Here is a 27,040-nt window from a genome sequence, read left to right as displayed (position 1 = left end):
AGAAAATAAGGAAAGAAGGAAGGAAAAGCAAAGAAGGTAATAAAGGAACAAATGACGAAAGGGAGGTTGGAAGAAAAAGGAGTAAAGGAGGGTAAAAAAGGAGGAAAATAGGATAGGAAGAAGGAAGGAGAGAGCATGGCAGAAGGAAAAAAGGATAGAAGAATTGGGCCATTTTGACCCAAAGACAGTACAAGGGTTAAGCAGTGATAAACATTCGATCTGCAGCCACGTCACATGATCTGGCTGAATGAAACGGCTTCGGAGACATCGGGAAATCAGTCTGCTGATCTGAGAGTCTGCTCCGTCATTCATGAAGCTTTTCCACTCGAAGGACACGAGCTGTCCTGAGGTCGCCATCTGATTAGATGTTGCAGCGGAGATATTCATTTTTAAATGAACACAGAGACCTGGAATGTCTGGATTCTGGGGAGGACAAATCACGGATGTCTAATCTAATCTTTCAGGCAGCGTCTCGTGTTTCTGTGCAGTTTCTGTCCCCAGAAAACCATCCAGTTGTGCAAAGGAAGGGTTGGCGATGTAGCCGCCCTATACGGGCTGAAAGTGGGCTGCAAAAGGGTCCTGCAGGTTTCCCTAAACCTGGACTCTACCTGGATTTTAGGAGCCACACAGTGTGCCCATTTAGTGCACTTGTATCCCTCATCTGTGCATTTGGTCCACTTCCACTTCCCTGTCTGGTCCAATGACACCAAGTAACACATAACACCCACTCTCCACTCGACTCCTGACATGTCTGGCTTGTTGTTTTTAACCCTTGTACTGTCTTCGGGTCAAAATTACCTAATTCTCCTATCCTTCTTCCCTTCCTTCTTCCCTTCCTTCCTTCCTTCCTTCCTTCCTTCCTTCCTTCCTTCCTTCCTTCCTTCCTTCCTTCCTTCCTTCCTTCCTTCCTTCCTTCCTTCCTTCCTTCCTTCCTTCCTTCCTTCCTTCTTTGTTCCCTTCCTTCCTTCTTCCCTTCCTCTTTTCTCCCTTCCTTCCTTCCTTCCTTCCTTCCTTCCTTCCTTCCTTCCTTCCTTCCTTCCTTCCTTCCTTCCTTCTTTTTTCCCTTCCTTCCTTCTTCCCTTCCTCTTTTCTCCCTTCCTCCTTCCTTCCTTCCTTCCTTCTTTTTTCCCTTCCTTCCTTCTTCCCTTCCTCTTTTCTTCCTTCCTTCCTTCCTTCCTTCCTTCCTTCCTTCCTTCCTTCCTTCCTTCCTTCCTTCCTTCTTTGTTCCCTTCCTTCCTTCTTCCCTTCCTCTTTTCTCCCTTCCTCTTTCCTTCCTTCCTTCCTTCCTTCCTTCCTTCCTTCCTTCCTTCCTTCCTTCCTTCTTTTTTCCCTTCCTTCCTTCTTCCCTTCCTCTTTTCTCCCTTCCTCCTTCCTTCCTTCCTTCCTTCCTTCCTTCCTTCCTTCCTTCTTTTTTCCCTTCCTTCCTTCTTCCCTTCCTCTTTTCTCCCTTCCTCCTTCCTTCCTTCCTTCCTTCCTTCCTTCTTTTTTCCCTTCCTTCCTTCTTCCCTTCCTCTTTTCTTCCTTCCTTCCTTCCTTCCTTCCTTCTTTTTTCCCTTCCTTCCTTCTTCCCTTCCTCTTTTCTTCCTTCCTTCCTTCCTTCCTTCCTTCCTTCCTTCCTTCCTTCCTTCCTTCCTTCCTTCCTTCCTTCCTTCCTTCCTTCCTTCCTTCCTTCCTTCCTTCCTTCCTTCCTTCTTTTATCCCTTCCTTCATTCTTTCCTCCTGCTCTCTCTTTCCTTCTTCCCTTCCTATTTTCTCCCTCCCTTCCTTCCTTCCTTCCTTCCTTCCTTCCTTCCTTCCTTCCTTCCTTCCTTCCTTCCTTCCTTCCTTCCTTCCTTCCTTCCTTCCTTCCTTCCTTCCTTCCTTCCTTCCTTCCTTCTTTCCTCCCTTCTTCTCTTCCTCCTTCTTTGACCTGAAGACAGCACAACGGTTAAAGGACGGTCGCTTGAAATGCACCATCTCATTTTTAGAAAGGTCCTACAACACAATGAGGAAACACTTTCAGATTACATAACGCGAAATGCAAATACGTAGAGCTGCCGGCAGCCGCCCACACTGCAGTACCGCCACGAAGCAGCTGAGTGTTTTGAAATGACCAGATGTGTGTTTTTAACATGAGTTTTTCTATGTTAAATGTTGATTTTATTATGTAAAACACTTTGCCATATTATGGTATGAAAAGTGCTGTACAAATACATTTTTATTTGATTTAGTACTTTTCAAGCATATGGGATAGTTACAATGAACTTTCTTTAGATTTACCATGAAACCAAGTAAAACGAATATCTTAAACATTTAAAAACAGCATTGGGAGGTCTGAAACAAGTGTCAGATCTGTTTTGATCAATATCCAAAATAATTTATCAGAAGCAACATGGATGAGGAGATTATCCTTAAAAAACATTAAACAGGCTTTCGATAAGATGATCAAAAGAGAGTTTGTCACGACGTGTGATGCTTGATCCCTGCTAACCAACACTTCCTTCCATCTGTCGCTCACCGAGTCCTTTATATAATTAACATGGAGTCCCTTCCTTCACCCCCCCAAACATCTGCCACACAGGTGGCTCAACACCCACTACTGACAGGGATCAGCATCCACCTCCCTGCTGCTCTACGGGGGGGCCGGCCCAACGCCGCCTGTCCTCTGCAGCACCTGGGGCCGGATTCACAAAACATTCTTAAGAAAAAAAATCGTATTAAGTGTCATTTTTTTCTTAAGTTCAGTCTTAAGAAGAAAAAAGAGAAGAAGTCTGTCACGTCTTGGGGGTATAGTGTGGACCCAAACGCAAGAGAGCAGGAGGCGGGAGGCAGGAGTCGGCAAAAAATAGGATTTATTACAAGAAAAGGCAAAAACAAGGCGCTGCTGGGCAGGATCAAGACAAACTAAAAAGGGATCAAAAAACTTGAGGAGCAAAACGTGGCCGGAAACATGGGGAACAAACAGTACGGTCCGACCCGGAACAAGGGAATGACAAGACCAGATATACACAGGGGATAACGAGACATGACGAGACACAGGTGCAGACAATCAGGGCAGATGGGACACAGGCGGGACAAAACAGAAACTGAAAGCTGGGGGGAATGTCAAACCTTGACAAAGTCATATTCTCCAAAAAAGTTCTAATTAATTTCTCAACTTTCTTCTTAAGTTTTTACTTAAGAAGAAACTTAAAAAGAAAGAAAAAAATGGTATTCTTGAAATAAAAGTTCTCAAATTTGTTCTTGACTTTTTTCTTAAAGGAGATTGAGGCAGGATTTATGAAAAAAATTCGTAAACGTTTCAAGTTTTCTAGTAATAATGTCAGATGAAGCGTTCCAAACCAAAAAGAATGAGCCCTCTAGTGTATCTCTCTGTTGCCTTGAACAGGTTGTGTGCTGCAAAATGTGCTGCAATTCCAGGCCCGAATTTCCCGCGCTGTCCGGCGGATGTGACGTCAAATGACGCTTAATGCACGTTCTCCCGTGCCGGCGTCACTGTTGGCTGCAGTACCCCCGACGACCGTCGTGGTGAAGGGTGGCGCTAGAGAGTCTCATTTCTTAAAAGGAGCCTCATGCTCCTTTAACTTTACCGTAAGACAACCTTGACCTGTCTTAAAATTTCTTCTGTGAAAAGGTAAGACTCTAATATCACCTTTTTCAACACATTTTAGACAAGTTTACAGTTTAAGATTAAGATTCCCAGAATATTGTAATTTTTTGAGATAGGATATTTGAGTTTTCTTAAGCTGCAAGCCATGATCAGCAATATTAAAATAATAAAAGGCTTGCAATATTTCAGTTGATTTGTAATGAATCCAGAATGTATGACATTTTTGCATCACAGAAAATAAAGGACTTTATCACAATATTCCAATTTCCTGTATATGAATAATATTTGCACATCGTTGTGATTGATTAAGCATCAGGTCCATTTCAGTGATGCTGATATACGGTGTAATCTGATTACTATAATGTTAAATAATGTAATTTCAATCTTTAATATTTAAAATTCAGGTTTCATCTCCAAATTAAGTCCAATTTAAATCAGTAACATTTACTATTCAGTACTTTTCTGAGGTGGAGGGGGGTGTTGGAGCTGGTTATTCTGCTAGAGGACTTTGGGACTAGTTAGTAGTCGTGTCAATCCTTAAAAGCACTGGAGTCAATCCTCCAATAGTGTAGAAATAGCGGTAGTGCAGTCGCCACACATATCTGATCTCAGCTGATGGATGGAAACATTTATAGTGAGTTCAACATCATCATCCACTTCTCTGTGTTATTGAGCTGCAGTTGAAAACAAGCTCATATGGAAACTAGAACCAGCATGATGTTCTACAATCACGCAGGATCAGGAAAGGTTTGTTTTGGTCTCGGTCTTGATCTGAACTAGTCTCGGTCTCGGTCTTGATACTCTCTGGTCTTGGTAGAGTCTTGGTCTCGGTTTTCACTACAAGTCTAGCAGATACCGTCATATCCACGCTTTATTACATCCATTTTGCTCCAGGGACTGAAGCAGAATGAGGTTTGCAGATATGCAGCGTGATTTCATTTATGGCACTAGAAAGACGCGGACAAACATGATGGACGATTTGCTCTGCAGTCGTCGCGGGTTTAAATAAAGCAAGAAACCCCCCCAGCTAATACGTGCATTCACTGCTTACATTACACTCTCACGGAATAACTTCCATGAATGTTTGATCAAATATTCATACTTTCAGCTCTCTGTCCATCCATCACTGTGTTTACTGCCTCCAGAGCGACACTTCCATATAATCGCCACCGGAGCAATGAGGAGAGGAGATGAAGTTGCCCTCATTTTCCATTCCTGGCACATCCCGCCCCAGAGAAAGGTGTATATTTCATACCCGGTCCAATCCCCCTCTACCTGGAGCAGATTACCAGCCCCCACCAGATGCTCAGCCTCGTTCTTCCTCCACTGCTCACCTTTAATATCTCTCCTCTCCTTTTACATCTTTTTGGTAAGAAAACTAAGAAATCATGGTTTGACAACACCTGAACAGCCAAATTCAATTATATCCAGTACTGGAGTTGAGGGGGTATGAGGGGGGATGTCATCGCCCCCCGAAATAAAAATGGCCCAAATCATCCCCCCTGTAAAACTGACATCCCCCCTTTCCATCCCTTATGTCATTTCATCAATGAATGTGGTTTTACTGCTATTTCAACATTTAGAGTCATCACCAGAAAAATAACACCAGAAAAATAACTTATTTGACAATTTTCACCTATTTCAAGTACATTTTCACTTGAAATAAGTAGAAAAATCTGCCGGTGGGACAAGATTTATCATCTCATTACAAGCAAAAACATCTTGTTCCACTGGCAGATTTTTCTACTTATTTCAAGTGAAAATCTACTTGAAACAGGTGAAAATTGTTGTTTTTTCCAGTGATGAGTCTTGTTTTAAGTGTAATGAGATTCTTTTACTAAAATGAGACATTTTAACTACAAAAAAGACAAATATTCTTGTTAAGATTGTGAGTTTTTGCAGTGATCCATGTTACTTATCCTGTGAAGGACAGAGTCATATTGATAAGTTCAGAAAAGTGTTTTTTATTGTTGTGTTTTGATGTATTTGATGTAAGCCCAGTGGATATTTAAAGCTTACAGAAGGCTGCATTTAACTGCTGCTATGTCATTCCTGCAGTATTTCTGCACGTGTTTTGGTCAGCGCTATTATTTGTAATATATTATATTATTTGTATTATCTGTCCCCATATGATAAAATCCACCATCCCCCCTGATTTATTTTACTGATTATATCAGTGGATACGAGACAAAATCTCACAACCATCCCCGTGTTGACACCAGTTATGACCCGTCAGGCTCATTTCTACTGTGTTCTGTGCTGTTGTGGCTGCAGGAGAGTCGTGTTTATGCTCCATGTTTCCCTCAGTCGTGTTCTGAGGAAGAAAGGTTTGCTCCTAGTTGCTGCAGCTCAAAGGAGACAACAGATCTTTGTTACTGATGTGGAAGTGGAACTTAAAACCAGCCGTCATTTCAGCTGCTGACATGAAACTACTTGTCTCTACCCTTGTACTGTCTTTGGGTCAAAATGACCCAATTCTTCTATCCTTCTTTCCTTCTGCCATGTTCTCTCCTTCCTTCTTCCTTCCTCTTTTCCTCCTTTTTTACCCTCCTTTACTCCTTTTTCTTCCCACCTCCCTTTTGTCATTCATTCCTTTATTACCTTCTTTGCTTTTCCTTCCTTGTTTCCTTATTTTCTCCATTCCTTCCTTCTTCCCTCCCTTCTTTCTTTCCTTTTCTCCATTCTTTCCTACTTCCTTCCTTCTTTCCTTCTTTTCTCCCTTTCTCCCTCCCTTCCATCTTTTCTCCCTTCCTTACTCCCTTTCCTACTTCCTTCCTTCATTCCTTCTTTTCTCCCTTCTTTCCTCCCTTCCATCTTTTCTTCCTTCTTTCCTCCCTTCCATATTTTCTCCCTTCCTTACTCCCTTTCCTACTTCCTTCCTTCTTTCCTTCTTTTCTCCTTTCTCCCTTCCTTCCATCTTTCCTCCCTTCCTTCTTTTCTCCTTTCTTCCTTAATTCCTTCTTTCCTTCCTTCCATCTTTCCTCCCTTCCTTCATTCCTTCTTTTCTCCCTTCACCCTCCCTTGACCCAAACACAGCACAAGGGTTAAAAAGACAAAAGCATTAAAGCCGAATGCTTCAACATGGAAGTTTATTTTGAAATGTAAAAAACAGCCCTGAGAAATCAGCATAATATTCCTAAATCTAGTCAAATTCTCTTATACTAAGTAAAACATAACTGCTCGTGGGGAAAGGAAGTTCGTCTTGACACGAAATCTCAAACGTAGGATAAAAGACAAGCTCCGAGACTAAAAGGAAGATTCATTTTCTTAAAATAAGGCTTTTATTTTGTTAATGCACTCTCCCAGAAATGAGTTTTTGCAGTGAAGATGAAACCCTGTGAGTGAAACGCTAATGCAGTGAAACTCCAGTAGTTTTGGGTCTGAAATAGACAATGGCCTTTTTAAAATCACATACTTCACATATAAAAGCTTTTTGCAGAGTGTGTTATTCTATTTACCAGCACGTGCTTTGGCATTCGTGACTCAACCACTAGTGGAAACCAGAATACCAAAGCACACATTTTTCACACGCTGTATCTTATGCAACCCTTAACTGTATAATATCCAGTTGGAGACTATAGTTCTGCACGTGTCAGTGTCTCTTCTGGCCTTTCTCTGCACACGTTACTACGACAACAGTCGACCTGAGCCGTGATGTAACAGTGACTGCGTTTCCATGCATCAATAACCCTTTTAAAACCCGAATATTGGCAATAACCCGGTTTTGCACAGCCATGTAAACACCAATAACCCCTTTGAATAACCCGAATTTGCTCATATTTGGGTTTTTAAAAACCCGAATATGAGCCCTGGGTTACTCCTTTTAAAACCCGAATATTTGGTCATGTAAACGCCAAACGGAATATCCCGATCAAACGGCTCATATAACATACAACATCTCGTTGTCAAGACACTTTACATAGAGAAGTGGAATATCTGTTGGAAAACGAATGGTTTATGAGTGATGTTCTCCGGGCGTCGCTGGTTTGATCCAGATATCCCGAATGATTAATTACCATGTAAACGGAATTGTGGCAGGGTGGAGGAGCTGCAGCCACTTAGGCTGATTAGGGCACAGGTGGGCCCAATCAGCCTCTCCACTCTGCCAGCCTTCATAAGGCATAGCTGCACAGCAGCAAGGGTCTCGTCTGCTGCTGGGAGAAAGTGCTTGCACGTGTCTTGGCTTGGGTGATTATTAAATAAAAGGGTCTGCACAAAGCTCCGTGTCCTCTCCATCATGTCGGTCGGGCCCCCGTGGCACTCACACTGCTACACTGGCGCCCAACGTGGGGCCCGATGGGAGGAGAGGCATGGAGCGGGCCCTGGACGCGCTCGCCCAGGCCATAGCGGACCTGGCCGCCCTGCGCCGGGACCAGGGCGGAGCGACCGATCCCTGCGCCACGCCGGAGGGTCGCCGCAGCAGCGTGGGAGGAGCTGGCGGCGCCGCAGCTGAGAGGCCGGGAGGCAGAAGTTGCGGGCCGCCAAGCGACGGCTCCCGAGACGGCGGGGCCAACGGAGCGGCCCACCCCGGCTCCACGCCTGAGGTTCGCCGCGGCAGTGCTGGCGGCGCTGCAGCCGACCGGCCGTGAGGCAGTCGCTGCAGGCTGCCAGGCGACGGCTCCTGGGACGGAGTCGGAGGCGGAGTCGGCTGCAGAGGTGGAGGCGGACCAGCAGGGCGGCGTGATGGAGGAGGCGGTCCTGGACACACCAGCTCCAGAGAAGGGCTGCGCCGTGGAGGAGGCGGTCCCGGGGACGGACCAGCAGGGCAGCGTGACGGAGGAGGTGGTCCTGGACACACCCCGGCCACGGCTGCGGATGCCGTCTGGCCCGAGGCCACCATGGGCCCGGTCCCGAAAGCAGCTTTCTCGGCAGTCGGCCCGACGCCGAGGGCGGCCTCCCGACCGTTGCCGCTGGTCAGCCCGACGCCGAGGGCGGCCTCCCGACCGGTCTCGACGTCCGTCCGACCAGGGAGGGCCCGGGGGCGCAGACGGCGGTTCCGGGCTTCCTCTCCCGCTCCGAGATGGACGGGGGGGGAGTAGGCTCGGCCGGACGGACCCCGGCGCGAGTTTGGCGTTGGGGGTATGTGGCAGGGTGGAGGAGCTGCAGCCACTTAGGCTGATTAGGGCACAGGTGGGCCCAATCAGCCTCTCCACTCTGCCAGCCTTCATAAGGCATAGCTGCACAGCAGCAAGGGTCTCGTCTGCTGCTGGGAGAAGGTGCTTGCACGTGTCTTGGCTTGGGTGATTATTAAATAAAAGGGTCTGCACAAAGCTCCGTGTCCTCTCCATCCTGTCGGTCGGGCCCCCGTGGCACTCACACTGCTACAGGAATATTCCCAATGTTTCAGTAACCGGTATATTAGCAATAACCCAAATTTTGACTGCATGTAAACGTAGTCATTACCATTGAGGAGTCGGTCTCCAAAGAGGAGCAGTATCCCAGCAGCGCGCCATGAAGAGTCTCGTGCATCATTGACCTGAGAAGGCCGAGACCCCATCGCTAATTTATCGCCGTCAGCAGCCACATCTCCAAAATACATGGCTGATGAAAAAAAAAGGAAAAACGGTGGAGGATTGGAGCAGTTAAAAGGCATTTAAGCCGTGACCTCCCTGTAACGGTGAAGGTCGGCTGCAGAGAGAGGACATTATCATGCAGTCCAGCACGTGCTCGGAGCTGGACGCTAAACGATTTGACCGTGCTGTAATGAAACACCTCCATTCTACTGTTTTTATTGGCAGTTTTATTAAGTGTGTTAAGAGGGGGGCACTTTATTCTCGTCAAAACCGCTCCACGTGCCATCTGTTGTTTTAATATTTGCTTTAAAGTCATCTTGAACCTTGTAAAATCTGAGAGGCCTCGTGGGGCTTTTTCTGCATAATGACATTTGCATTTTACAAATAGAATATTTATGACCCCTAATGAGAACGAGAGAACTTCACAACTCCTTGCTCTTGAAACTGAACTCATATTCAGACATATTCCAGTCAAACCTCACCTGTCCTATTATTTTGTAAGAATTTTAGAAAAAACGAAAAAAAAGCTCTGCTCATTTTTGACTCCATTTGTATTATTCAATCCCAGATCATGATATTGTTCCAATCCTAACCAAGATGGTTTCATGACAAACACTAATCATATGATCAATAGAAAAGGAGGAAAGGGAACCAATGGTGTCCAGGGTGAAACCAAGACTAACTCTGCATTATTTACAAGACCTGATAGTGCCTTATGTTCCTGTCAGAGCTCTCCGTTCTCAGAGTGCAGGTTTACTCGTAGTTCCTAGAGTATCCAAATGTAGATTTGGAGGGCGGGCGTTCTGCTATCAGGCACCACTACTATGGAACCAACTTCCAATCTGGGTTAAGGAGGCTGACACCACCTCCACCTTTAAAACTAAACTTAAAACATTTCTGTTTAGTAAAGCCTATAGTTAGTGTTTAGTAAACCTCTAGCTGGTGTTGGTAAATCTCTAGTTAGTGTAAACTCTAGTGTGTTAGAGTCGCTCCTGTAGTTTCTTGTGCTGCCCCCCCCACCCCCCTACTCTTCTCTTTTTTCTCTTTTGTACATGGTGCAGCATCCTCTGCTGGTGGTGAAGAGCATCTCTGAATGCACAACACCGGAACCTGCAGCGTGGGAGTGAGAGGGGCAGGGTAACGGCCCGGGCAGGCGGGGGAGAGATTTGTCCGTCAAGACTCCTCTCCCTGGCCCTGCCCCTTCTCAACCTTTCCCCGACCCTGCACCCCAACCTGGGGCTTGCAGATTGGGCCAGAGCTTCGGGAGCTGCATGCTGGCCTGCGGTCCCCACCCCTGGTCATCCCGCTGCTGCTTCCACCTGCCTGCTGTGCTGTGGCCGTCCCCGAACCCCAGTCTGGCCCTCGGCAGGAGGGTCCCCCCTTATGATCCAGGTCCTGGTCCAGGTTTCTTCCTCCTAAAGGGGAGTTTTTCCTTGCCACTGTTTGGCTTAAGGTGTTTCTCCCACTAGGGGAGTTTTTACCTGCCATTGTTTATGTAATAACTGCTCGGGGGTTTATGTTCTGGGTATGGGTCTCTGGAAAGCGTCTAGAGACAACTTTTGTTGTATTAAAGGCTATATAAATAAAATTGAATTGAATTTAATTGAATTGAACTAACTGAGTATAACTTAAAAGTTAGAGAACTGTTCGGTGCTTTATTCCATCACCTGATGTTCCTTCAGTCTCTAACTACAGACTTACTGACTGATAACGCAGCACATGCAGGATGAGACAGGGCAAGACGATTCAATCAAAGTTAAGATTAGATGCAATCTGTTGATCTTCATAGATAAGATGCAAACAGCATGATATGAAGATATTTAATTATGAACTTGAAGGGAATCAAACATGATTACTATATTCCATATTTATATCACTGACAAGAGATTGAATGGGATTGTTTTTAATTAGACAATCAAAGACAAGACAATCAAACCGGGTTTGCATCCATGCAAAGTTCCCCGACATGACTTTTATTCAGAATTGCTGCTCCACAAATGAAGTGAATTGAATTAAACATGAAATGGCTTGATATTTCTGGTTTCTACAAAGCAGAGTGCCGATACTGCACACTGGAAACCGGGTGGATTAGTTGCTTTCAAGTGTTTCAGGTATTTGCACACTTGTCTAGATGTGTGGTTTTGACTAAAAACGTCCACGTTAGATTATCATTCAGTGGCTGTCATAATCCTTTATCAGTTTTAGCACTTCACTTGTATCTGTCTTTCAGGACTCTGGACAGGGACAGTCTCCTGAATGTGGCTTCGTGACAGTCTAGACTCTAGACTTTGTGTTGGATCTCAGCAGTGAATGGAGTTAAACGCTGAGCTGGGAGCTAAAGATTGGGGCTAAAGAAGATTAGACGGCTGAAAATGTTGATAATTATAATAATTATCTATAGATGCTACTTTGAGTTAAAAAGAAAATGAAAAAATTACGTTTTTTAACCCTCGTGCTGTCTTCGGGTCAAGGAAGGAGGAAGAGAAGAAGGGAGAAAAGAAGGATGGAAGGAGGGAGAAAATAACGAAGGGAGAAAAGAAGGAAGGGAGGAAGGAAGGAAGGAAGGAAGGAAGGAAGGAAGGAAGGAAGGAAGGAAGGAAGGAAGGAAGGAAGGAAGGAAGGAAGGAAGGAAGGAAGGAAGGAAGGAAGGAAGGAAGGAAGGAAGGAAGGAAGGAAGGAAGAAGGAAGGAAGGAAGGAAGGAAGAAAATAGGAAGGGAACAAGGAAGGAGAGAGCAAGAGGAAAGAAGGAAGGAAGGAAGGAAGGAAGGAAGGAAGGAAGGAAGGAAGGAAGGAAGGAAGGAAGGAAGGAAGGAAGGAAGGAAGGAAGGAAGGAAGGAAGGAAGGAAGGAAGGAAGGAAGGAAGGAAGGAAGGAAGGAAGGAAGGAAGGGAGAAAAGAAGGAAGGGAGAAAAGAAGGAAGGAAGGAAGGAAGGAAGGAAGGAAGGAAGGAAGGAAGGAAGGAAGGAAGGAAGGAAGGAAGGAAGGAAGGAAGGAAGGAAGGAAGGAAGGAAGGAAGGAAGGAAGGAAGGAAGGAAGGAAGGAAGGAAGGGAGCCAAAGACAGTATAGGGTTAAACTGTAAAATGATGGTCACGTAAAAAACAGTAATTTTGAATTGACATCGACCAAACTATCAATACATGTATTGAGAAAGCGATTGTGAGATGTATTTATAAACTGTTGTTAGTGAATACTGCAGTTTAATAGCTAAATGTTATTTCAGCACCACTGATGGGGGTGGGCGGTGTCATAATGCAGCCGGTTACATAAGATAAACATTCAAATACAGTCCATCCAACTTTTACAGCTGCGTCATTTATTTTTAACTAAACAGAAATCCTTCTTTTAAGACATTTTCTTGAAGCCAAATGAACGTCCTTTTTTTTTAAGAAATAAAAATACCAATGACAGGGAATAAAACTGACTTTAAGGAAGCAGCAAATCAAATTAGATTTTGGTAAATGGTACTCGAAACTAACACAAGCGGCATGAGATCAAAATAATTGCATTGCTCATATAACATAGAACATCTCGTTGTCAAGACATTTTACATAGAGAAGTGGAATATCTGCTGGAAAACTAATGGTTTATGAGTGATGTTTTATTGATCTGGCCTTTAGGACGCCATGGTAAATGTAAAGGAGGCTGAAAGAGTTTGAAGGGGGAGATTATCTCTTAGAAAAAGCTGGATGGAAGGGAGAAAGGAGAAAAGAAGGAAAGAAGGAAGGAAGTAGGAAAGGGAGTAAGGAAGGGAGAAAAGATGGAAGGGAGGGAGAAAGAAGCAAAGAAGGAAAGAAGGAAGGAAGTAGGAAAGGGAGTAAGGAAGGGAGAAAAGATGGAAGGAAGGGAGAAAGAAGCAAAGAAGGAAAGAAGGACGGAAGTAGGAAAAGGAGTAAGGAAGGGAGAAAAGATGGAAGGGAGGGAGAAAGGAAGGAAAGAAGTCAGGAAAGGAAAGAAAGAAGGGAGTGAGCAAGGAAAGAATGGAGAAAATAAGGAAAGAAGGAAGGAAAAGCAAAGAAGGTAATAAAGGAACAAATGACGAAAGGGAGGTAGGAAGAAAAAGGAGTAGAGGAGGGTAAAAAAGGAGGAAAAGAGGAAAGGAAGAAGGAAGGAGAGAGCATGGCAGGAGGAAAGAAGGATAGAAGAATTGGGTCAAAAAAAGCTGCAGAAAAAAGAACCGACTGTGTGCAAAGTAGAATGCTCTTTCTGTGTGACTGTGATCAACATGAAAATTATAATCACTGGAGGGGAAGAGCCAAAATGTTCTTTATGTGGAGACACACTAACGTTTAAATATGATCCTGTTACGCAACACGTGTGTGGATTCTGCAGGCCTGTCCTTGCCCGCGGATGTTTACCACGCGGTAGCGAGAGAGAGGACGGAGCAGGCGTGGGTTATTTTAGCTTTATTAGGCTCATTAACTTAGGAACCGTTACAAGCCGGACCCCGTCTCAAATCTATATTGATTGGAATTGTTTTATGATTCTGAGCAGGTTCTATTTTCCAGCAGGGAGGATAAGAGTTTCTCCACCGACATATCAACTCATCAACTCCATTCTTCCTGAGCCATCACTCACTCTGAGAATCCTGGCAGACAGAAAATTACTCCTGTGTATGTTAATGTTGCTATTACCGTGCAGCACGGAAATAAGAAACAATATCATCATCGTATTTATTGCCTCTTGATGGTGATGTTGCAGCTCCTTCTTTGTAATAAAGATAGGATAGACTGAAGAAGAGGAGCACTAATCACCTCCCCCACCCGGCCAGCTCCTTTCCTTATTGGTCTGGGCTTTTATGGCTTCATTGTTTCAAGAAATGTCTTCAGGGGAGCAGTGGGTGTTTCTGTCAAGCTCCCACGAGAATCACCTACTGACTTAACCCTTGTGCTGTCTTTGGGTCAAGGGAGGGGGAAGGGAGGAAAGAAGGAATGAAGGAAGGGAGAAAAGATGGAAGGAAGGAAAGAAGGAAGTAAGAAAGAAAGGAGAAAAGAAGGAAAGATGGAAGAAAGTAGGAAAGGGAGTAAGGAAGGGAGAAAAGATGGAAGGGAGGAAAGATGGAAGGAATGGAGAAAGGAGAAAAGAAGGAAGGAAGTAGGAAAGGGAGTAAGGAAGGGAGAAAAAATGGAAGGGAGGAATGAGGAGAGAAAAGAAGGAAAGAAGGAAGGAAGTGGGAAAGGGAGTAAGGAAGGGAGAAAAGATGGAAGGGAGGAAAGAAGGAAGGGAGTAGGAAAGGGAGTAAGGAAGGGAGAAAATATGGAAGGGAGTAAGGACCCTTCCTTACAGAAAAGATGGAAGGGAGGAAAGAAGGGAGAAAAGATGGAAGGAAGGGAGAAAGGAGAAAAGAAGGAAGGAAGTAGGAAAGGGAGTAAGGAAGGGAGAAAAAATGGAAGGGAGGAATGAGGAGAGAAAAGAAGGAAAGAAGGAAGGAAGTGGGAAAGGGAGTAAGGAAGGGAGAAAAGATGGAAGGGAGGAAAGAAGGAAGGAAGGGAGAAAGGAAGGAAAGAAGGGAGAAGAAGGAAAGAAAGAAGGGAGGGAAGAAGGAAATAATGGAGAAAAAAATAAGGAAAGAAGGACGGAAAAGCAAACAGGTAATAAAGGAACGAATGATGAAAGGGAGGTTGGAAGAAAAAGGAGTAAAGGAGGGTAAAAAAGGAGGAAAAGAGGAAAGGAAGAAGGAAGGAGAGAGCATGGCAGGAGGAAAGAAGGATAGAAGAATTGGGTCATTTTGACCCAAAGACAGTACAAGGGTTAAATAAGAGCATCATCGGGGCGTTGCTCCTGCGGCCACAGTCGCAGCTTTTATCACCACAGGCTTTCCTACATGACGGTTTGGCTCCTAGAGAGCTGTAGCTGCGTCACCCTGTGACATTAGACAAGCAAAGCACGGCAGGGGGGGCGGGGGGGGCGGGGGCTTGTGTTAAAGCTGAAAAAGCTCCAGACTGGGCAGTCTGGTACGAGCTAGATCAGGGGTCGGCAACCCACGGCTCCAGAGCCGCATGCGGCTCTTTAGCGCCGCCCTAGTGGCTCCTGGAGATTTTTCAAAAATGTTTGACCTTTTTTCCTTTTTTTCTTTTTTTTCCTTTTTTCTTCTTTTTTCTCTTTTTTTCTTCTTTTTTCTTCTTTTTTTCCTTTTATTCTTTTTTCCTTTTTTTCTCTTTTTTTCTTGTTTTGTCCTTTCGACTTTCTTCTCGACATTTTGACTTTTTTCCCAACATTTTGACATTTTTCTCGACATTTTAACTTTCTTCTCGACATTTCGAATTTTTTCTCGACATTTCGACTTTGTTCTCGAAGTGCATAATGAAACAAAAAAATATTCCTCCTCTAAAATATTATTTAGATTTTTCTCCTGCCTGGCCCTAATACTCTTCCACAGATTCACGTAACAAAAAGAGTCATGTGGAAAGACATTAACATGCTACATTTGCAGCCGAGGACCCAGTTATAACTAATATAGAAACATGCAGCATGTGTTGTCTTCATTCTAAGGCTTATACAAGACTTTTCATTTTTTGCGGCTCCAGACATATTAGTTTTTTGCGTTTTTGGTCCAATATTGCTCTTTCAACATTTTGGGTTGCCGACCCCTGACCTAGATGGATATTATGACCAGTAACCTCTCAGGTAAAGGCTCCTTATAGCCCTCTGCAGCATGTTTTGGATCAGATTCTTCCTTTTACGACCGCATAAATATCAGGGCAGCGAGATATTGAAGGCTCTCCGGGTTAAAAATGCAGCAGAAATCCTTTTTTCATCCCAGCACTTCTGATGAAACCCCAGGCGGCGAGCGAACAGATCGGCATCAAAGTGCTGAAGCAGAGTTTTAGTTTTTGAGATGCCGCAGCAGCAGCAGCCCTGAAGAGCAGGCTGTCACGCCTTTAAGCATACGGATCCTTTTCATTGTTCCTGTGGTCACATTGTTCCTGGCCAGCGATCCCCAAACGTTTCACCTTGTAACAGGAAAGATTTAACAGTTTCGGACTGGTTTCTACAGAGCAACCACTAATTATGACAGGACTCAGCAAACCTGGCCAATTTAGTGTCGTGGAAGCTGCTGATGAATGCTGAGTCGGTCGTAAACGCAGAGACATTAAAAAGGAATTACATTCACCTAGAAGATCTTCATCTTTCTTTAACTGAATTTTATTGGGGTGTAAATTTCTACTGCAGATGAAAAGATGCAGCTGAGATCTGTTATTTTAACCCCCAGCAGCAGATAAATGCAAATATAAATCCTGCTGCGTTTGCACCTACTGAAAAACACTAATGTGACAAAACTGCCACGTTTCAAATCCAATGCAGAAACGCAAAGCAAGTGGCACAGACGTGCACATGCACAGCATATCCATGCCGTATAAGCAGCAATGTCACTGAAATCTATAAGACTGTCTCAGAAAATTAGAATATTGTGATAAAGTTCTTTATTTTCTGTAATGCAATTAAAAAAACTAAAATGTCATACATTCTGGATTCATTACAAATCAACTGAAATATCGCAAGCCTTTTATTACTTTAATATTGCTGATCATGGTTTACAGTTTAAGATTAAGATTCCCAGAATATTCAAATGTTTTGAGATAGGATATTTGAGTTTTCTTAAGCTGTAAACCATGATCAGCAATATTAAAATAATAAAAGGCTTGCAATATTTCAGTTGATTTGTAATGAATCCAGAATGTATTTTTGCATTACAGAAAATAAAGCACTTTATCACAATATTCTAATTTTCTGAAACAGTCCTGTATGGATACGGCTTAAAAACACAAAACAATAATAAGATGTCCTCGGAATCTAAACCATTGTACATTTAGTTGCTGTTTCATGCTCATAGAAGCATGTGGATGCTCGTCTTGTCCAAGGTGCCGGCGAGCTGCACTGCAGCAACATAAATTACACAACGACCTGGCAGACTTGCAGCAGCAACCGGCAGCTCTGCAGATCAGTGTCTCCAGTCTCCAGACTCCTGGTGGCGTCACCACGACCCTCCACACCAGCACGGCCTGCTTGCATGTCGACTAGGGGTGTAACAATATATCGTGCCACAAAATGTCTTTAATGTCCCTCAACAGTGTAGGATTTTAGAACATCAACACAGCACCTAGTGCCGTACTGTGGCGTATCACTCCGCCCAATCTAAAACAGACTAATCACTACAGATAAACTGACTAGTGTCATTATAGTCCCTGATTTACATCAGAATATAAAGAATATATTTATAAAATAATGAACCCTGAATTACCAAAATAACCTTCTTAACAAAAATAAATCTCCTCTTACACTTATAAAGTGAGCATGAATCAATCTTTTTTATGATGTAAAATTGTATGTATTTATTTACTTTTATTTATTTATTTAATTTTAGTTGTTAAATTTCTGGAAAAGAAAAAAGTCAAATCATACATGAGAGAAACTATTCAGATTGTGGCAAAAATATTTTTATTGTATGAAACTGAAGATGCATAATGCAAACCTGACATTTACTTTTAGTTCAGTTTGTGGAAAATGGTTGGCCTGGCTTTCTCTTTAAAACTTAAACAGTTATAAAGCATTACAAACTGTAACAATAGGGCAAACGTACAGTATTGTTTTGTATTTTGTGTCTTTCAAATATAAGACAATTTTTTCCAGTCATATGTTCCTCATTCAAGGTTGTTAAAAAAATACTGCTATAATATTGTATCGTTATCGTGACCTCAATATTGTGTATCGTACCGTATCGTGGGATTAGTGTATCGTTAAACCCCTAATGTCGACTAATCACTGACTCCATGCTCCACTGACACGTGGGGACACGTCACACGTCTGTGCACGCTTTCATCCTGAACATGGAGGTTTTTATGTCCGTCGTTGACAAAGACGCTGCGGAAAACCAGTGAAGATTCAGTGGTGAAAGAAATCTTCATTGCCAGCTCTCAATATGCAAATGAGGCCGTTTGCAGTTTCCCAGTCTGCACATGAATGATGAGACTCTAGCAGACGACAGGACGTTTCTGCAGCTACACCTGCACATGAGATATTTACATCCGTTTCTCCAGAGAGAGTGCACATTTTCTTCAAATCCTGTCGGTGGCACTTTCTTTTCCTCATATTTATAACTCAGACTTAATCTCTCACTCTCTTTAATAACGTTCTCCTTTTCCTTTAAACCCCTTTCATTAATCAAAAGAACAATAATCTATCCCTGCGAGAGACGGGGAGGACAGATGGCAGGATGATGACAGTCCCTGACACAGATCTCATAAAAGTGGATTTCAAAGAGGAAAAACAGAGCTTTTTTCAGCTTTTACAGAAAAGCTTCAAAGATGCGACTATAGTGAGTTAATTTTAACTCTCCGCAGCTGTCACGTCTCCTCTGTGAAAAGGTACAAGCGAGGAACAATGATCAGAACTAAATATAGACAAATCATGTCTTTGTCAGTGTGTGTGTCGGCACTAATTATCATTAATGTGAGTATTCTCTGTCCCGCTTAATTAATTCCAAGTCAAGACATTAGAAACTTGATATAAGTGATAACCTCAGAATGGTTCCTTTTGTTTCTGTTTACCGTAAATTCTCGTCGAAAATAAGACGTCGTCCCCTGAGACTCGACTGGGGTCAAAAATGCTCAACGCAGTTTTCTTACATTTCTTCTGCCACCATTTCTGCTGCAAAACTGACATTTTCTTCTCCATTTCCTTCACCCTGCTACAGACGAGACGTGCTTTTCCTGCAGAAACTAGGCTCTCTTGTTTCCGTTTTTCTCTGAAATCCCTCCAGGACATTTCTTTGGAAAGGTGTCAAACCTATTTCATAAGTTTGACACGAGAAGGATGAGTAAAGTCGGTAAAAAAAAAAAACAACCCTGACCAATAAAAAGATCAATAATATTTAAAAAATACAGGATTTAGACTAAGATTAGCGAAGTTCGTGAGCTAAGTACTCGTCATTAGGGATGGGTGATATTTTACCGTTCACGATAAACCGTCAAAAAAATTCCCCACGGTAAGAATTTGTCATCTCGTGGTAAAAACGATAAAGGAAGGAAGGAAGGAAGGAAGGAAGGAAGGAAGGAAGGAAGGAAGGAAGGAAGGAAGGAAGGAAGGAAGGAAGGAAGGAAGGAAGGAAGGAAGGAAGAAGAAAGAAAGAAAGAAAGAAAGAAAGAAAGAAAGAAAGAAAGAAAGAAAGAAAGAAAGAAACAAAGAAACAAAGAAAGAAACAAAGAAACAAAGAAACAAAGAAAGAAACAAAGAAAGAAAGAAAAAGAAATGATGATGAGATAGATTTATAGTTACAAAGATGGAGTTGAAATAGTATTTTTTTTATCGTCATTTTTATCGTTATCGGGATAAATGCCAGAAAATATTGTGATAAAAAAAAATGCCCATCCCTACTCGTCATCCTAACCTAGCACACCTAAGATTCGAAAAAAATAAAGTTAAGTTGTTTGCATGTGTTTTTTTTTAACAGGAGTTTGTGCAAAGTTTCTATTATCAGTTCCTGCAGCAGGTCAGTAATCCCTCCGTTAGTGGCCGTTCACCGTCTCGGGGGTCTAACCCCAAACCGACAACCGTGAGACGGATAAAACTAGCTGGGATGAAAGACGACATGTGGATGTTCCTGAGGGAAGAGTCTGTGAGCGCTAACGCCTGCAGAGGAGGGATTATTGGGACCTGAATGACACGCAGCAACATTTCCTTTGGTCCATTTACAAGTGGTGCATCGTAAAAACCCAGACTGCAGCATTTGCTTCAACTGCTGTAAAATAATCAAGGTTTGAGCTTTAGATTGTGAAAACATCCTCGTAACGACTGTCTGGTCTGAATGTGTCTGAATACGGATGATAAAAGTCTTTCAACATGTCTGACATGCATGCAAAACCTCTTTTGACCGTGCAGGAGTGATTATTAGTCCTCTCAATTCTCTTATTTTTTCTACTTTTATTTTTCTTGCATATTTAGTTACGTTTTGATGAAAAGGTAAAAGTTAAAGGTGCATTGCAATGAGAAGCCCGACAAAGTGTCAATATAGGACTGTCTCAGAAAATTAGAATATTGTGATAACGTTCTTTATTTTCTATGATGCAATTAAAAAAAAAAAATGTCATCCATTCTGGATTCATTACAAATCAACTGAAATATTGCAAGCCTTTTATTATTTTAATATTGCCGATTATGGCTTACAGTTTAAGATTAAGATTCCCAGAATATTCTAATTTTCTGAGATAGGATATTTGAGTTTTCTTAAACTGTAAGCCATGATCAGCAATATTAAAATAATAAAAGGCTTGCCATATTTCAGTTGATTTGTAATGAATCCAGAATGGATGACATTTTTGCATTACAGAAAATAAAGGACTTTATCACAATATTCTAATTTTCTTAGACAGTCCTGTATGTAGTAAGTTGGGAGTGAAACTCATCCAACTCTTGATCTGATTCTTCTTCTTGATCAAAAAAGCTTAAATTCATGAACTAATCTACTTCAGTTTTCTTTTAATTCTGCCATATCATTCTCTCTGTCTTACAGTCTTTTGCTCCTTTTACTAAATGGACCAAATGTTTTACGAGTGAAAAGGTGCCGCAGACCAATAAAATGATGATTCTTTGGAGAAGAAACATCTGTAAAGTTGCTTCCAACAAATGATGTGTTGAATGGGCTGACGAGCACTAACTAATGACAATCATTAGTGGTGTCATAATGATCAACATCTTATTTACTTGTGTTTTGATTTACCCAATAAAAAAACAACTGTAGCAAGGTAGTAAGGGGGGCTTTAAGTCAGAAGATAGAAGGTCCTTAGAGCAAATAACCTGTTAAGATGCTAAAGCATCCCCTACACTGATACAAATATTGTGCTCGATCTACTTAAAAAAATTAAGGAAACTTTTTGCATGAGATTATTATGAAGATCAAGAAAGACTAGTCTTTGTTTAAACTACTTAATTTTTTGTATGTAAATAATACATTTTGCATACATACTTAATTGTGTTAAGTTGACTTTATTTATCAATATTAAGTTCACTTTACTTGCAAATTAATTTTGTACATACTAAAAATTGAGTCGTTTATACAAAGACTAGTTTTTCTTAATCTACATAAAAATCTCATGCGAAAAAATCGCCTTAATTTTTAAAAGTAGATCAAGCAAGATATGTTTTACTGTGGTTTCTACTTAAAAAAATAAAGCATGTTTCATCTAAACGTTGGTCAATCTGCCCAATAGATTAAAATTGTTAAAGGAAAAGTAAAAACAACAAGATCATTGCTTGTTGTTTGTGTGTAAATGAAAAGATTGCCTGGGATTACATAAATACTGCTGGTTAAGGAAAAAATGCACAACTTCTTGTTTTTTGAACAAATGCAGATTAAGTTCAAAACTAGATGTGTTCATGTAAAGCAACAAACTTCATTTTTAATTGTTAATATCACAGATTTACATGCGCTTGGATTTATTTTTTTCAGTGTACTCAGACAGAACCGCCGTCTCTCCAGGTGTCATCATGAACACACACAGAGACGGAGGTTGGAACATTTGACCACCACGGGGTCACATTCCTCCCATCCCAGAGGTGCTGATGCCACAGCAGCAGCAGGATAAAAACCACTGTACCAGTGAGGAGGAGTTTGTTCCTCACTGGGCTGAAACCTGAATTGCAGCGTGAGACGATGAGAAACAACTGCAGTAAGTGTTTAGTTTGCACCGCAGGAACAGAACACTTCATTAAAGATGAAGTTTCAAGGGCATTTTCAAGCACAAACAGGTACATTTGTCTCACTAACTACCAAACTTTGTTTTTGTGATGCTACGTAAACCTTAACCCTTGTACTGTCTTTGGGTCAAAATGACCTAATTCTCCTGTCCTTCTTTCCTCCTGCTCTCTCCTTCCTTCTTCCCTTCCTTCTTTTTTCCCCTCCTTCCTTCTTTTCTCCCTTCCTTTATTTCTTTTCTCCCTTCTTTCCTTCCTTCCTCCTTTCTTTCATCCCTTCCTTCCTTCCTACCTTCCTTCCTTCTTTCCTTCCTTCTTTTTTCCCTTCCTGCCTTCTTTACTTCTTTTCTCCCTTCCTTCCTTCCTTCCTTCCTTCCTTCCTTCCTTCATTCCTTCCTTCCTTCCTTCCTTCCTTCCTTCCTTCCTTCCGCCCTTCTTTTTTCCCTTCCTTCCTTCTTTCCTTCCTTTTTTTCTCCCTTCTTTCCTTCTTTTCTCCCTTCCTTCCTTCCTTCCTTCCTTCCTTCCTTCCTTCCTTCCTTCCTTCCTTCCTTCCTTCCTTCCTTCCTTCCTTCCTTCCTTCCTTCCTTCTTTTTTCCCATCCTTCCTTCTTTCCTTCCTTTTTTTCTCCCTTCTTTCCTTCTTTTCTCCCTTCCTTCCTTTTCTCCCTTCATTCCTTCTTTCCTTCCTCCCTTCTTTCCTTCCTTCTTTTTAATCCCTTCCTTCCTTCTATTCTCCCTTCCTTCTTTCTTTCATCCCTTCCTTCCTTCTTTTCTTTCTTCCATCCTTCTTTTCTTTCTTCCTTCCTTCTTTCCTCCCTTCTTCCCTTCCTCCTTCCTTGACCTGAAGACAGCACAAGGGTTAAAGTCAGATTGTTTGATTGTTTCTCCCAAATGAATAAATTAAATAATCTAATCTAATAATCAAATGAATAATCTATGTCAATGTCATCTAAGGACACGTGTTTTGAATGCTGGTTTTACATCGTAGCCAGCTCTCACTTGCAGCCCGGTGTTGAAGGTTTTCATCAGGATGATTTGGTGGTGAAAGAACCTGCTTTGGGGGAAATAAGACCTGCAGCCGAAACACGCAGTGCGCAGGCGTCGACTCAGGCCTCGCCAACTCCCAGCAGAGATGCTGAAGCCAGAGATGCCATTTCATGTCAAGTCTGGAATTTTATTTCTTTTTTTTTTTTAATTTTGGTGACATTTGAAAAAAATAAAATAACTCGTGGCCACACCGAGATAATCAATGCGTGGCCACGCATTATGTATCTCGTGCCCACGCATTATTTTACTCGTGGATGGCATTATAACCTACCGTCTGGACTTCGTGGATGCAACTTCCTTGGTGGGATGGTTATGCATCATTAATAACGGTAATTATAGTCTATTTATATTAAAGAGCAAGAGTATTGTCATTGCTAGTGTAGTAATAACATGTGACATTTGAAAAAAATAAAATAATGCGTGGCCACGCATTAATAACTCGTGGCCACGCATTAATAACTCGTGGCCACGGATTAATTATCTCGTGGCCACAAGATATTAACTCGTGGCCACGCATTATTTTATTTTTTTCAAATGTCACCAGAGGGGCTCCGTATAAACTTGTCCTTCTGAAATGAACAATGGCTGTTTCTGGGAAACAACCCGTGGGTGGGTATGATGTTGTGAGTCACCACTTATCTAGCCCGTCACTGTGCAGCCCACCCCTCCTCTCCTCGTTTCTGACTCCCTCCCTCACCAGGTCCAAACAGTGCAAACACACACCGATACGCGACAGCGGTCATGGCAACCAGGGCGTCCTGGGGGGCTTCACTGTTACTGCCGTTTCCAGCCAGTCTCACAAATACAAACCCTCTAAGGTAGTCTCTCCCAACCTGGGGTCCGGGCCCCCCCTGGGGGGGCGCCAGAGATCTCTGGGGAGTGGGGGGGCGCGAAACTTTGTCTAATTTGAAATTATGCAGTTGTAAAAATTATATTTGCGAATGAGTCACTCATAAGACATTGTTAGGAATAATTTATGAATGTCTTAAATATTTTTTGTGTTTTTTATACACCAGTGACAAACACAGGAAATGATTTAATTCCTTATTATTATATAATTACTCAACATTTAATCTACTCCGATAGGTTGTTAAAGGAAAAATGTAAAAAAAATGTTGGTCTCATATTAAAAGACATTTTTCAGAAACATGTTTATGTCATTTATGTCCTTTTGTGCGTATTTTATACATTGGTGACATTGGAGAAAAACAAAGTCATATGTATACAGAGTAAACCAAAGAGAAATGTATCAAAAAACATCATTAATGTAAATTTTTTTCAATTAAATACTATTTTGGTGCTAGTAAGGTTGGGAACCGCTGCTCTAAGGTGTTTATTTCTCTAAAAAAGCTCATGTTTCTGGAGAAATTTATTGTAAATAATAAACACTTCACAGTTAAAAAGAAGAGCAGTTTGTTGACTCTCATCCTCACATTGATTGTCAAACATGAAATCAAAGCTCAGGTGCATCATCTCTCATGACCCTCGGCCAGCCGTCTGTTTGCGTCTTGTAGTGTGATGAACTAATTCCACCTGCGCCACAGATCAACACCACTTCAATATTCAATCTGCTGCATCATCATCACACCTCAGGATATCCAGCAGACAGTCATGTTTCTATTCCTGCATCAAAGGCAGGCATGGCCTCATGCGTCAGTCCATCACCCCGAGACTCATCCGAGCCTCTAACCCCGGAAGATGACGAGGTTTTCCTAAAAAACCGCTATGATTACAATAAAATGGTGATATTGTTGGAAAATGAATCACAGCTACGCTGCTTTTCAGCCTTAAATCAGATCCAGTCCTGCACCAATCCGAAGTGACGCACACACTTGCGCCCGTGGGGAGAAGCGCAAAGCGGCGGCGCGCCGCGCGTCCTGGACGGACCGGGAGCGCGCATTCAGGGCTCGTTCACGGTTTAGTGATGGGAAAGATGCACAGGGGGGAGGAGGGGGGAGGATGGGGTGCAGGGGTGTCGTAGTGCGGGTTTCACGGCGGGAAAAACCCCTCCCGCCCACCACACCAGCACCGGTACATTGTGGCGCTGCTGTCATGCCACGGTCACGTACATGCGCCCTGCGATGCCAAGAGTCTGCGTGACATGAGAAAGGAGATACGCATTCATACAGCTTGAAACGCACAAATACACACACACGCACACGCACACGCACCCTCCCTCCTTCTCCTGTTTATTTCGGCTACTTTCCTTCCTCCCACCGATTCCATGGAATCGGTGGCGCAGTTGTTACTCGACATTCCCTCATGCACCACGTCCGCAATCAGCTCTTTTGCTCTTTTCAAATGCAGAATCGTGGTGTGTGTGCTGTTGCATTCTGAGCTCTGAGAGGTGCAGACTTGATTCCTGCTTCTCTGCTGCTCCATCAGCCTCCTCGAGGCTCCTGATCCGACCAGGATCCCGAAGCGCGGAGAAAAAACCTTCTCCCCTCCGGAAAAAAAACACTGCAGAGACTATGATTTTGCTCCGAGTCACCCCTCATGATTGAGTGTTATAACACATGCATCGATCAGCCAGGGTGATTATTATTCCACCTGTGTGTTTTCAGCACCTCGGACAGCGCCGGAGAAGGCGCTGTCCGAGGTGCTGAAATCACCGAAAACGCCCCACTGTGAATCTGCGCATCAGCCGCTGCAGCGCAGCCTCGTCTCCCCGCAGAAAACCACTGCGTGCTGGGGGTTTATCACCCGGGAGGTCACGCATCGCCTTCCTTTCCTTCCTTGCCTTCCTTTTCCCCTCATGTCTCAGCTCTCCTCAGCTTCAGAAATCACATGCATCCTCGAAAACACGCAATAACACACAATTCTCTTCGATATAAGGACCATTCAGCGCCGTCCACGTATCACACGTGTTTAAAAAATCTACTAAAAAAGATGTAAAATATATATAATCGACAATTGGTATAAAGCAATATCCTGGAAATGGTCTGGAGAGTCCTACCTGTGCCTGTTGTGGGTTCCCCGCCGTCAGGATGGGAGGAAATGTCTGCCTATATCAACAGCTAAGCGATACCAGCTCTCTCTGTATATGACGGGGATGCTGCAAAGGCACTGCGCGTCCACTGGTTCCTCCTCACTTCTTCTTCTTCAGTGAGGAGGGGGTATTGGTGGGGGTTATGGGGGGGCAGTGCAGTTCTTGTCAAAGATGGCGGACACTTTTGACGTCAGCAGCAGCTTTTAATAGATATCTGTCAGCGAGAGAGAAGCAGAAGGACTTCAAAAAAAAAAAAAAAAAAGAGTCGGCTGTTTGCAGCTCAGTAAGGGAATGTTTGCATGTTGCATGCTCCATAAACCAGCGTGTAAGACAGAGATCCAGGAGATCAGGTTGCTGCGACATGCAGGGTCATCGTGTTGCATCACTCCATCAACAACGATGTTCATTCAGGAAAGCGTTTGCAAACCTGAACCATGCATTATTTAATTACTTCCTGATTTGGAGACAAGGCAGATCTGTGATCAAACGTATCTTTATTCTGATTGCCCTGGGCCAATCTCTGATTCATAAAGAAGTTCAATCACGCTGTCATCGACTGAGGAGTTAAGTTTTTGCTCCAATGCACCACAGTAGCAGAGGAGGCCTCTTTGCAGTTGCTGTTCTGGCAAATTCTGGAGATTTTTAATTGAACTTTTGTTTTTTTCATCAGAAAACTGAATTTCTTAAAGATTTTTCCACACTGTGAGATGCTGAATTAATATCTGCTGATAATTCTGGCACTTTCAAACATCTGTTTTGATGGGTGATAGCATATAGAGAGCAGCTGATTGAGACATCAGGTCCTTTCACGTGAGATTAAGAGAGACTGAAGACGTGGGTTGTTTAAATAATGTCCTCCCTCAATCATTGATGTGATAACAAAAGTATTCATGAGAACGAGGAAAGACGTGGATGCAGGAGCATATTCCAGGCTCTAAAGCCTCTCTGAACAAACGTGGGCAGAAAGAGACGGCAGACGGAACAGGAGCAGGCACTTCAGTTGTTGCTAAGAGTGTAATCCTGAGTGAAGGAATGTCTAGACACCCTGGATGTTGATAGATGCAGCTAGTTTCTGTTCATGTCATCTCCGAGGGAGTTGTTTCCTCCGGACTCTGACCTGCGAGGTTGGCAGATCATAAACACAACACCCTGATTCTTTCATGGCAACGTCAAGAGATTTTAACCACTCTTCTCTCCCTCTGTGCTAAACTTCCT

General features: G+C 42.9%; 1 protein-coding gene across 1 annotated transcript in view; it reads right to left on the bottom strand.

Annotated features, from left to right (window-relative positions):
• Nucleotides 1-25,950, bottom strand: part of snap25a (synaptosome associated protein 25a) — a 78,868-nt gene extending 52,918 nt beyond the window's left edge. Inside the window, exon 1 of the mRNA XM_061746455.1 lies at nt 25,793-25,950. The gene's annotated coding sequence lies outside the window, so the exon portion shown is untranslated. The remainder of the gene's footprint in view (nt 1-25,792) is intronic.
• Nucleotides 25,951-27,040: the final 1,090 nt, after the last annotated feature.

Source organism: Cololabis saira, chromosome 18 (genome assembly GCF_033807715.1).
Source record: "Cololabis saira isolate AMF1-May2022 chromosome 18, fColSai1.1, whole genome shotgun sequence".
Lineage (NCBI taxonomy): Eukaryota > Metazoa > Chordata > Actinopteri > Beloniformes > Belonidae > Cololabis > Cololabis saira.
The sequence above is the reverse complement of the archived record's forward strand: the minus strand, read 5'-3'. Positions and strand labels throughout refer to the sequence as shown.